This window comes from Sparus aurata, chromosome 15 (assembly GCF_900880675.1).
Source record: "Sparus aurata chromosome 15, fSpaAur1.1, whole genome shotgun sequence".
NCBI lineage: Eukaryota > Metazoa > Chordata > Actinopteri > Spariformes > Sparidae > Sparus > Sparus aurata.
Window position 1 is genome coordinate 2,690,832 of NC_044201.1, and position 12,287 is coordinate 2,703,118.

General features: G+C 39.1%; 1 protein-coding gene across 1 annotated transcript in view; it reads right to left on the reverse strand.

The window, feature by feature from the left end:
- Positions 1-12,287, reverse strand: part of pdzd8 (PDZ domain containing 8) — a 76,659-nt gene that overhangs the window by 40,603 nt on the left and 23,769 nt on the right. Inside the window, exon 2 of the mRNA XM_030440882.1 lies at positions 5,943-6,045. The gene's annotated coding sequence lies outside the window, so the exon portion shown is untranslated. The remainder of the gene's footprint in view (positions 1-5,942; positions 6,046-12,287) is intronic.

A 12,287-nucleotide genomic window follows, 5' to 3' on the forward strand; every position in this document is an offset into this window, starting at 1 on the left:
ACATGTTGGTTATGTGGCGTCCTCTGTTACTGGGGTTACTAGCCTGCTCGTGCACAGCAGGCTCCTCTGTGGGGAGGGGCTTTGAAGGCAGGGCTGCAGCAGCAGAGAGGAAGAAGGAGGGACCTGAGAGCTGTATCATTCAAATCTTCTGGCTAAGACCACTTTTTCTCAAAACTCCAGACTGCAACCTTAAAGCTAGGGTCTACAATCCTGGAGAGCTAGCAAGAAAGCTAGCAAGATTTGAAAGTGGCACCTCCTCTAAGTTCCACCCCCCCTCCCCCCCATCCCGTCAGTGCTCCGTTCAAAGCCAACGCCCCCACAAACTTGAAGGTGCATCTGTTGGTGGGACTCAGCAGGGAGAAGGAGATGCCGGAGCAAGATGCAGCAATTCAGCTGAATTTAGCACAGAGCAGACAGGAATTCAAGCGCTAAAATAACAAACTACATCCAGTTACTTTTCAAATTAAAACACTCCGTGTTGACACTAGCACACATCGTGAGGCCAGCTGTCTACCATACTGCGCCGTGGCGGACTCAAACCGCAACCAGTGGGGATTGCCGGAAGGCGGAGCAAAACCGGATCGGAGCCACAACGCAGCGGACCGTATCCAGTGGAAACTGGGCCGACTCATTAGCCATTCTCATGGCTAAAAACAACACACAAAGAAGCTTACGTTAGCATTGGGCTAATACGATCTACAAACGTAGCTAAGTTGGCAAACCTCACATATTTCATGAAAATAACAAATCCCCCTGAAACAAAACAAATAATTACCTGTCCAACAGAAAGAGAGCAACCTCTGCATCACTGTTCAAGCCCTTCACATGCCCCAGTTGTCTCCACCGCTCAAACGCCGCACCGATGTTGACTCGATCCAACTTCTTTCTTTATCCAGAGCCCTTTTCGTGGCAGCCTTTCCTGCCTCAGGCTTTCTTTTCCTCGCCTTTTTAGTGGGGTGAGCTGTTACAAGTAACGCTGGCTGCATTTTCTCTGCCATTGTAACCAAATGAACGTCTTCTCCTGCAACTCCATATTTCTGCTGAGGAGTGTGCTGAATATTTCCGGCATCAGTGCGAGCGCGGAGGAGGGAGGGACAAAACGAGACATGAAGGCATCTGACCAATCCGTGCTATTCGGGCCGGACTGCACGGATTGGTCAGATTTTTCTCAGTCCTGCAGCTGCAACAGAGGTCCGATTATTTTCGTTCCTTTTTCTGAATACAAAATGTATTGACTACTGTCAGGATAGCAGGATCATTTCACCCAGTATAACAAAATGTGTTTCTGAACAACATTACAGACCCTAGCTTTAAGTATGTCAACTGTAATAATTAGAGCCTGGCTGATACTGGAAATTTGGGGCCAAGTTTATGTATTTTATGATAACATACACAATGTTTTAAAAAATAATTTTAACAAAGATATGTACTAAGTGAGAGATGTTGAAAACCTGAACATACGTCTCTATCTTCTTACTTATTAGCCACTAGAATACCAATCAAACCAAAAGACAAAGCAGCAAGCTTCCATGGGATAAAAAGAGGACACCAAATTAAGTCAGTAGCCCTTTTAACACAGAGGCTTTGTATTATTTCCACAGTAGAGTATCGACATTTCGCCACCTTTAGTTTGTTCACACAGAACCAAGAAGCTCCAGCATAAAACCGCACCAGTGTGTCAATTCATACAGCAAGCCAGTGCTGCAGATCCAATGTCATAATGATGCATGTTTTTCAACGTGTTTCCGTGTTTATATAAGGATAACGATACAATTATATAAGGACGCTGTCTGACTCTGTCATTTGCGGGATGGGAAGCTGTTTTCTGGGGGAAAGTTCAGTCTTTTGTTGAGTGAAGTATCTGTTTAGTTATCTCACTGTGAAGTTCATCAGATGGACACGCCCCTGCTCCACTCCGCTGGTTTATCTATTCACAGGTCACCATTCCTGCGCTCTGATACTACCTCCAGAATTTCACCGCTCGCCGCATCGGGCATCTCAAACTTTCATACAGAGGAGGATGATAAGAATTGGTTTAGAATCCCCGCACTCAATGGGCAGTGTGAATGGGGTTAATGACATTTAATGACCTGGCTCTGATGTTGTCCTGAGGGCAGCTTAAGAAGAAGTAAAAAAAACATGTAAATGAAGAGAACAAACACAACATATTTCAGACCCTTAGGATGGATTAACGACCCAGTCAAAACTGTTAAGCTACCAAACATTCATTTTTGTTAAACAATAAACTATTTTCAGTCAGTGCGTTTACATGACACTCAAGAAAACCGAATTACTGTGTTAGTCTGACTATGAACGGATTTTTAAGATGCATGTATACACCTTAGTCTGACTAAAATCGGACCGGATCGGATTTCTCATAGTTGAATCAAAACACCTAGATTATTCCATTGATAGTTGCATTACTCCTGCATGTATACGTTCTATCAGATCGGATCAGATTTTGCGTTCTGCGCAGGCGGGAGATTTCTTTCCCGGGCCACGAGCTGGAAGTAGACAGACGGTGGCGGCGGCGGCGGCGGCGTCTTTCCTCCGAAATCACCGTAAGAAAGAGCACCGGGGTATGACATGCTCTGGCCAATAATCCGACTTTCTCACCGGCATGTATACTCGGACAATTGCAGTTGTCTGATTTAGTAGGATAGTCGAACTATGGCTGTAATCCGACTAAGCTGTGCATGTAAATGTACTAAGTGTGTGTTTCTCCTGGTGCATAGTAAGCTAATATTCTCTAACTAGGTATTCAAATAGCAACGTCCAGCCTGTGCAACACATAAAACTGTTGTCCTCTTTGAGGGATCACATTGTCTCAGCTACCACAACCCCGCAACAAATAAAGAAACATTCACACACATATTTGGGACATGGGTGTTGGTGTGTCAAGAAAGAGCTACTGTTCACAACATAAAGTATTGAGAAGGACAGCGAAGAATGGAAAACAGATTTATCAAGCAAATATCAAACATTATCAGCACCAGATAACTGAAATAAACAAGGTGGATGAACAATGTCCGGCTAACGAAAAAAACACTGAGCAAACACAATGCCTGTGAAGCTGAACAGCTCATTAAAAATGTGACTCTCTCTCTCGGGCTTATTCAAAACTGCTATTATGATTTCTGCTATTCAGAAAATGGAACCAGAAACTAAACAGTGATATCTACCTTGAAGATAGAGATTTTAAACCAGCCCTGAAAAGCATGTTGAACACAGTCCAAAGGTCCTTACGGATGAAAGTGTTGTGAAGACAGACACATGGTGCACCGAGAAGCAGGAGTGAGAGGCCCAAGCTAGTTAAAATGAGGGAATATTAAAATGGCATGAAAACCATAAACATACATGAGACAAGCGCCTGTGTTCATAAGGGAAAATCCAATCTGGCAATCATCAGGGGATGAAGGGAAAGTGAGAGGAAGATGGCGCATTGACCTTTTCCAGATGGTATAGCCTTTAATCCTTACTACAGAGTCCTGCTGGGGACATTCAGACCAGAGAAGTCTGATAAATCAGGCTGAATGCCACAGTCAATCTGCATTTCTATGCTTACATTAACAAAAAAGGATACAAGTGCTTTGAAGTAGGTCCACTTGGAGAGGGATGTGCTGATGGCTGTATTGGTTGAGTGTTGAAGTGGTATAGTTCACATAATAATTACTTATTGGATTGCTGGCTGGCACCTTTAACTAACCAGGGGGTCAGTTTTATATATGCGTTTTCAGACATGTAAGGCACACATTTCATAATGTGATTATTTGATAAATGATTAAAAAAAGTAAACATAGAAATATTAAAAATCCAATTTCTGGGTGTATTTTTTTCTACAAATTTACAATGAACTGTTTAGGAGAGAAAAGGCGAGGAAGATAATGTGGTTAATTCTGAGAGGAAAACCGGATTCTGAGTGCCCTCTGCTGGATGAGGATTCAACTTTTGACGCATATTATTTGACTATTACTGTTCAATGTAATAAAAACAATCTTTGAGCTGCTGCAAATGTCATTCAGTGCGTTTCAAGGACAGCAGCATCATGCTTTGCTGAAGCCAGAGCCGGTAATTATGGCTGACATTTCACTCTAAAATGGTCATTAGTCACCTCCAAACAAGCCTGATGTTATAACTGTAATATTTCTTAATTGCTTTCAGAAAAGGTTTCCCAGAGGGCCCTGAAAATTGTCTTCGCCACTTGAAATGTCAACAATTGGACAATCTCATCAGTGCAAACATGGAAATAAGCTTGTATTAATGTGGCAATAAGGCAAGGGGTATAATACGTAGCATGTGTTTGTGTTACACAGTGGAGTGTTTGAAAAGCTCAGTTTTTAAAGAAAATTCATTGGAAACTGGTAGTACTCAGAAACAAATTAAATGTTCTAAATTATTTGTGGATTTTGTTAACTGGCAGTGGCACTTACATTTGCTACAAGTACATAATTGAGTGTTGTAACGTTTTGGGTCAAAGAGTAATGTTACACAGCTTGTGGCATCTTGATCTCTTACAGATACGACTGAAATACACAAAGTGAGAGATGACAGATTCATCAGTAATGTCATGTTAATACTCCATCAGTGTTTGAACAACTCTTTAATCTAGTGTTGTATTAGGTGGAACGGGTTAAGCTGTTGTGTTGTATCTTCAGTTGAGGCTATGAGATTCCTCCGCTATTTTTACACTGAGTGACAAGATTCAACAAGCTCAACTTCCTCTGTATTATGTCCATTTATTTGGAAACACAGACAGAGAACTCTGTCAGCCCACTAGTCAAGGGTTTGAGTAAATCAAACATTAACTTTTGTAACTTTACATTGAGTGCTGTGTGTTGGCTGCCCACTGCTGCCTCAGGTTAAATGCAGACAACCTGTTATTCTGTACATTGTACGACTGTATTTGATTCATAAAGATTCTCCTTCTTCTTCAAAATGTGTACCTCTGTTTACAGTAGATATGAAAGTATGATTGAAGTATGATTAGTTGCAATCTTAAACTAGAATTAGATCTGGAAAAGTTTCGTTTGTTTAAGTATGCGGATGATATGGCCCTGGTTGCCTTATTGAAGAAGGGGGACATAGTGGGAGAGGAAGTATACAGAGCACGTGTCATCTCTCCTGAAGTGGTGCGATGAAAGCTCCTTAGAGATCAATGTAACAAAAACACAGGAACTTGTCTTTCATGAAAAGGACCCTGTGCAACCCCTTATAATTAAGGGACAAATTGTAGAGGTAGTAAACAAGTTCAAATATTTAGGTACATATATTGATTGCAACCTAAATTTCAGTGAAAACACTGACTATATTTCTAAAACCTGTAATCAACGTCTCCACATACTACGCAAGATGAACTCCTTTAGAGTGAGCAAGCATATTACGGAAACAGTTTATAAGAACCTGATAGAGGGCATCTTAACATTTAACATGGCAATGTGGTACGGTAATCTAAATATAAAAGGAAGGAGCAAGCTGCAGAGAATAGTAAACCTAGCCTCAAAAATCATAGGGATGAGACGGAAACAATTAAGTTGTGTGTACGAGGAAGTGCTTAGGAAAATAGCAAACGATCCCTCTCATCCACACACAATAGGGAGTTTGAACTTCTTCCCTCTGGTAGACGATACAAAGTACCAAGGGCAAATCGTAATATCTTTAAAAATTCCTTCATCCCGAATGCCATTGGAGCACTGAACACCATATCCCGTTGATGCGTTTTTAATGTAACTGCCACTGCTGTCCTGCTTTTTGCCCTGAAGATGTTTGTGTGTAAGTGTTGTTGTTGTTGTTGCCGTTCTGCTTGTTGTTTTTATGAGACCAAAGACAAATTTCCACATTGTGGACAATAAATGAAACAAATAAACAAACAAACAAACCGGGGGGAATGAGAAGAAAAAGGGCAAGAGAGGTAAAGTCAGATATCAAAGGGGAGGAGAACACACCCGTTTGATGGAGCTGCGAGTCTTCTCCTTCCACTGGTAGCTGCTCAGCTCCAGGGTGCAGTGAACATAGGTTTCTCTCTCATAGGAGCCAAGGACGAACAGTCTGCAGAGATGGGAAACAAGACATATAAGAAAATTGAACCAACTGTAAGAATCTACCACGACAACATTGAGAAGCACTAATAAAGTCAAATCTATGTGCATTCTTTGCCTCGTCTTTAATACTCATGTTGGCATTGCTCCAATAAAAAGGACAACATGTTGTTGTTCTTTTTAAAAAAATTAAATAACCCGGAGACTTTGTCTCAAAATCTAGTTCATCATTCAGTGTGACCAGATCAGATTATTTTCACCTGGTAGAGCATTCACCCTATGAAGGTTGAGTCCTCCCGGGTATGACTGCAACCTGCTTCCCTTTGCATGTCAACACCCCCCACCTACCCAGCTCAATAGGCTGTCCAATCTAAATAAAGGATTTTACATTTTTTTTTAACAAAGCATAACTGTACTGAACTGGATTGATTTATTCCCTGCAATATGCTTGAAGAAAAAGCTGTCATCTGTCAGTGTGATGTTTTTCTCATTGGATGACTGTGGTGTAACAGAAAAGTTACCACAAATCACACTGGAAACTGAACAATATTTTTGATAACTTTTTAAACAAAAATACATATTTTTCTAGGTGCCTTTGAACAACAATCTGCTTTCAGCTGTCATTTACTCAGTAATACTATTTAAACTAATGTAATGAGCCTGACTGATAATAAAAACATTGCAATATTGAGAGGAATGATAATATCAATACTCTTACCCTCACCCTAACCAATATTCCTTTTTAAAAAAAAAAAAACTATTCAGAGTAAAATGTGTATCAGATAAAGTAAGGATGTGAAAGTCAGGGAAAATACTTTGCATTTATTTCAAATGTAATACTATTCTTTCATACTATTCTTTTTCATTACAAATGACAATATAAGCCTAACAATACAAGTGAACAGTTGAATCTTCGATTTATTTTGCAATATCTTAGTTAATGTACAGGATACATTCTTATGTTAGAAAAGAAGCCCACATTTGAATTTTATTACACTTCTGATTTTTATGATGCTTAAAGGCCACTTTTAATCACACCACAACCCAACAACATAATACAATTAATACTTCTACAGTTTAAATTATATATCCATTTTTTTTTTATCTACATGTATTCTATACTGACTGTTACAAGTTTGACACTGTTATGCTGTCTTGGTCTTGGTTTTCCCTGACTGCAGACATAGTAATACATTTTGCTGTACCAAAGACAATTTTGACCTTTTTTTCCACCATGACATTTATTTTCAAATCATTTTCATTATTTGAATTCTTTTGCTATTGATCGGTTACATGTATGATCTAAAACATGGCAGGAAATCATTGTCCAAGCTCCCAAAGTACATGATGAAATGTTCAAAATGATTCTTTATCCGACCAGAATTACATACAATACATTCAATTCACTTCATATAAAATGTACTATCATGAAACATAAAGAAAAAACAGGAATGATATACATTTGAGAATCTGGAACATGCCAGATTTTATGGCTGATGCAAGATTTTTATTTGCTCTCATATATTTAGTGTATACGTTTAGTGTACAATACCTGACTGTAGTACTGGAAAGAAAAGATGAGCTCACAAGAACATATGTTTTGGCTGCTGCTGCCCCCTGCTGTGCTGAGGAGATTATGTTTTGGATGCTCATTATGGTGTGACTTAAATGATCATCTTGATATTGGCATTCCTCAAGACTCAGATGATACCTTTGAAAGATTGCACTGTATGTGCTAAAACAGGGATTGGAATCAATAAATATATTGATAAATATGCCACTACTGATTCTGATTTTGGTCAAAATGTATCTTGATTCCTTTCTTGATTCCTGATCTAGCTGAGCTGTCTGTAGCCGGAGATGTAAAGGAACAAATCTGCAAAACCTGCCTGCATGGCACTCAACAGAGGATATACACCCTTGTTAACGGACATGCAGCTCAGTTAGGAGGCAGTGGCACTCATACGTTGAGTGTCATAGATATGGTATTCCTGGAATTCAGGACGAATTCAGAAGATGAAATATGTGAAATAATAATTTTACAAGCAAGATGCCCTTCTTTAGACATGAAACAAATGCCACGACACCAGTGCCTGACAGAGAGGTCAGCTTACAGGTCATGTAGCTACATAAATGGAAAAGAAATACCTAAAACAGTAAATCAAAGTGTAACCAATTGTATGAGGAATCTTGTAGGTATAATTTGTGTGTGTGTGTGTGTGTGTGTGTGTGTGTGTGTTGAACACGATAATAATGCCTTATCATAATTTCCTCTTAGCAGTATTAATTTTTTGACCCGAGTTAACGCATGCATGTAATAACTGTCAGCACGCCCAGTAGTTTAGGAAATCACAAAGCGATGCAGCGTTAATGTTGCGTATGGCAGCATAAACAAACATCCTTGAGCAGAAATGTTCAGCTTTAAAGCCCCCCCCAGATGGTTCTCTCAACAGAACAAAGTTATTTGCATTTATTGTCAATGTGAGCTGAGTTACCACCAGAATATCCAGTCTCAAAGACCACTTGCTGGCCAAGCACACAACTGATGCCTCTTCCCCCTCGCCAAAGGCAGACCATGCTGTATATTATGGTGGCCCTGAAGTGCAAAACACAACGGCAAATCAGAAAACACGAACGCAAATCAGGAAAAACGAACGCAAATCAGGAAACACGAACGCAAATCAGAAAACACGAACGCAAATCAGAAAACACGAACGCAAATCAGAAAACACGAACGCAAATCAGAAAACACGAACGCAAATCAGAAAACACGAACGCAAATCAGAAAACACGAATGGAAATCTAAAAACACGAACGCAAATCAGAAAACACGAACGCAAATCAGAAAACACGAACGCAAATCAGAAAACAAGAACGCAAATCAGACAACATGAACGTAAATCAAAAAACAAGAACGCAAATCAGAAAACACAAACGCAAATCAGAAAACACAACGACATTAACCAAACCGGAAGAGGTAGGTACCCTCGGCCGACAGGAATCGTCGCTGATTGGACTGGTCCGTCCTTTGAACCGGAAGGACACGGTTTACATGTTTTCAAAATAAGAGCGCTGCCAGTGATGACTTAAGCGCTGCTATCAAATAATTTTGATTTGATTTGCGTTCGTGTTTCCTCATTTGCGTTCATGTTTTTTGATTTGCGTTCGTGTTCTCTGACATGCGTTCGTGTTTTTTGATTTGCGTTCGTGTTTTCTGATTTGCCGTTGTGTTTTGCACTTCAGGGCCACCGTAGTATAGCCTGTATAACTCTACATGAGACAAACTGAATTACTAAGCATTAACTGAATGAATACTTCGAAACCCAACATCTTACTAACAAAGAAACAACTTTTGGCTCATAGTGTCAACATCCACAATCGGAAATGGCTATTGCAACTAGAGATTAAAGAGGTACAATAAACATGCTACAGCAGAGGGGAGCCAGGACAAGGTCGGGGGGGGGGGGATTATATATCATCATCATCCCCACACTCCGAGATTGGGTACAAGGCAGCTGATTATTACATTTCTTTCGATACAGCTTTTGAGCCCGTTTTCCTCTCCCTAGAAAAAACTACACCAACAGCCAAAGCAGAGAAACAAATGCATGTGGTTGATACATGTTTCAGGCCCCTCCCACACACAACAACTCAAACAAAGCAAATGAGCAGTCCAACAAGCAAAAGCGAGTGCGAAGAAACTGACAAAGATGAAGAAATTGTACCGACGAAAGGTCATACCACTTTGGTTATTTGGAAATAGTTTGGGTGCCTGAAGTCTGACAAAGGACAGACCAGCATTAGGTTCAAAATGTGTCCATTAACATCTTCCATCATCTCAAAAGGTACCGTCTTAAAGAGTACTCCAAAAGCATGACTTTCCTGCAATGTGCAATATTCAAAGAACACATTAGCATAATCATCCTCAAAATTTACCTTTTATTATTTTTCTTTAATCAATGTTCAGTTCAGTATACTACCTCCAAAATGTTTGAGACATGTTTAAAAAAAGCAATTTTTTGTACATATATAATTTTATTTATTCAGTGTTTAACATAGAGCCATTTGGTTGGATGGTTCTGTTGAATGTTTGTCATGTATCTGAAAATAATCATTGCATTTTATAAACCATAATTAACCTTCTGGTTTGTTTTGGGTTCTGTCCTAAGGAGAATACTCTTAATACTGTCAATTCAACATTATCATTATTTTTAAAATACACTCTATATTGTACTGTGATAATTCTCAACATTGATCAATATTAAAAAAACATATCAGGATAACAGTTTTGGCCATATTGCCCAGCCCTAAGCTAAATGATAAAAAAAACAAACCACTATGAAAGTCTGCTTGATGATGTGAATGCAGCACTAACCACCATACCTACAGGCTATATACACCACAGCGTCGGTCATCATCGAGATGCTTGGCTACAAAATGAACAGCAGTCGCCAAAAGAAACATGATCCTCCATGGCAGAGGAGGCTGGGGGCGAAAAATCAAGGCTACATGGAGAGAAGTTATCCAGCCAGTTATCAGGACTGTTAAAGACATGGCTACCTAAGCTGTTCATTTACTGAAACAGATCATTAGTGTAACTAATGACAATACAAACTGTAACAGCATAACTACAACTGTATGGACCCAGTAGTAATCAGACTATCACCATCCAATTCATCATATTGTACTAACTTGGCATTAAGGTAATGAAACTGCTATGCAACTGTGCTTTACATTTTAGAGGACATTACAAGGTGTATTATGCATGCCTGACCAGGGCCTGCAGAGCTGGAAGATACTTCTATATCATGCATTGTATCAAGTGACAGTTACAAGTCAGTCTGATGTGGCTGAAGATCTCACTTGTTGTACTGCGTAAACTTTGTGCCCTGTGAAAACCATGTGGCTGTCTGATGAACATGTTTTTTCTCTGCAGTCCATGTTTCCACTATGTGACACTATAAAATTTTTAGCTTTGTACACAGCTGTTTATTCCTTTTTTTCATGGTAGAGGGCACATAGCTCTGTGAAGTATGTTTTATGAGTACTGACATGATCTGAGTGAAATAATGAATAAATCCTGTCTGTAATATTGAAATTAAAGATCCTACTAATCATCATACAGTATCTCACAAAAGTGAGTACACTCCTCACATTTTTGTAAATATTTCATTATAACTTTTCATGGGACAACACTAAAGAAATGACACTTGACACTTGCTACAATGTAAAGTAGTCAGTGTACAGCGTGTCAGCTTGTATATCTGAGCCTGATCATATCACTATCCACACTGTATAATAAACAAATACTATTACATGCTCTGATAAAAATAATTAATAACTTAACAAATTGCCTGCATACACAGATCTATGGTTGTTAAACCAATAAAATTAGTTGTTCTCAAAATTATGTATCAATGTACAAGTCAAAAAGTTTTATTAAGCACTTATTCTATAACAAAAGAATTCAACAGCAATGGTGAATATATGGGTAAATAAATATAATTAGAAGTTATCATTTCCGTCTTTACAATTTAACAACTTGAAATAATGAATTTGCACAGAAATTAATTAAATACATAAGATAAATGCCAAAAAGGGTTTGAAATAAACATAAAGAAAGGGGGAAATAGTGCCCCCATTCGTTTGAAGCAGGGGGCTGGAAATCAGAGCTCCTTTAAGGTGACTGCCTAGATTACAAATGTCGCTAGCCTTAACTACCTTTGTATTAGTGTTGTCAAACACATCGTTAGCATTAAGCATTAAGTCAAATGATCCAGTAAACTGCATTTGAGAAGTGATTTTGTTCTTTTCCTTAATTTGAGACAAAATTTGTATTGAGTTACATTGTGATATGTTTATGTTATTTGTCATTTATTATTGCACATGGTTACACATTCAGTAGGTTAGCGCAGACAAAGATCCCCTCATCTAGTGGAAAATGAATGGAGGAGCAATACCTCAACTTGCAGAATTCGCAAGGAGGTATCTCTGCATTGCGGCTTCAAGCTGTGCTTCCGAAAGGGTCTTCAGTGCCTCAGGAATCATTGTCAGTCCAAGACTAGGGATGCACCGATCCGACTTTTTAAGTCCTGATACTGATACCGATGCCTGGACTTTGTGTATCTGTCGATATCCGATACCGATCCGATACCGTTGTTGAATTAATAATTGTACTGTATACCGTCCACCTTATACCATGTGGAAGAGACTAAAGGCACCAGACTTTCCTAACTAAGACAAAATAATCAA